Consider the following 1377-nt stretch of genomic DNA (forward strand, 5'->3'; position numbering starts at 1 on the left):
ATATATATATATATATATATATATATATATATAATGTGTGTGTGTGTATAGAGCGGGTGTGTATTATATTTATATATTATGTATTACTTTGTGACATCCTTAAGGATGGAGTCTATCTATCTATCTTGTATAAAGAGTTGGTATGTAGTATATACGTTACATAAGGATTATGTGTCTGTATGTATGTATAATACATATATACATAGATATGTGTATATATATATATATATATATGTATGTATCTATATATGTGTGTGTGTGTCTTGGATATTGTACGTTATGTATTCGCTCTGCTGAAGAGGACAGCTAGCCATCAGGGATGGTGTGTAGAATTTGTGTACAATATGTGTTTATATATATATATATATATATATATATACATACACACACACACACATATATATATATCTATATTGCATGTATGTATATTGATTGGATACAGTGTGTATATTATTATATCGGTTATTCATATATACACAATATATATATCGGTTATTATATATACACACATATACACAATATAGGTTCAGTATATAATGCCTCTAAAGTATATAAACACACTTTTTTTTACTTGTTCCAACCATGTAGTGTCATATATGATCTCACTTACCCATACTGGAAATCGAAACCGGATTGTCTAGATGTCCGTGTATATCGAATGTACGTTATGTATTTGCTTTTGTACTTTATCCATTGTATGCATATGTGTGTGTGTGTGTGTTTATAGCATAGTGTGTCATCATTTAACGTCACCTTTTCCACGCTGGCATGGGTTGGACAGTTCATTATGAACTGACGAGTCAGAAGACTGTGTTGAGCTTATGTCTACTTGACCTCTCAAACGAGTAGGGTACAATATTGAGTGGTACTTATATATATATTATATACTGTGTATATAGAACAGTTTCATGTAGTCGTTTCTTCATGAATGACGTGTATATATCATATTGTATAGTATGTATATTATATATAGATTCACACAATATGAGGTAAGTCTGGAAAGATTACAGAGGTGCTAGAGCGGAGATGTGTGTGCTATGTACAAGAGGTAAGGTAGAGAGGCACCTCAGCCAGACTCATGAGGGAGTCACATAAGTACATGATTCTGGGTTGGTCGGCTTGCAATATTGATGGATGAAAAAAAGGCATAGATGAAGTAACTTGGTCAGCATATGTGACCAATAAGATCATCATCGTTTAACGTCCGCTTTCTATGCTAGCATGGGTTGGACGATTTGACTGAGCACTGGTGAAACCAGATGGCTGCACCAGGCTCCAATCTGATCTGGCAGAGTTTCTACAGCTGGATGCCCTTCCTAATGCCAACCACTCCGATAGTGTAGTGGGTGCTTTTACGTGCCACCAGCACGAAGGCCA

Source organism: Octopus bimaculoides, chromosome 29, assembly GCF_001194135.2.
Source record: "Octopus bimaculoides isolate UCB-OBI-ISO-001 chromosome 29, ASM119413v2, whole genome shotgun sequence".
Lineage (NCBI taxonomy): Eukaryota > Metazoa > Mollusca > Cephalopoda > Octopoda > Octopodidae > Octopus > Octopus bimaculoides.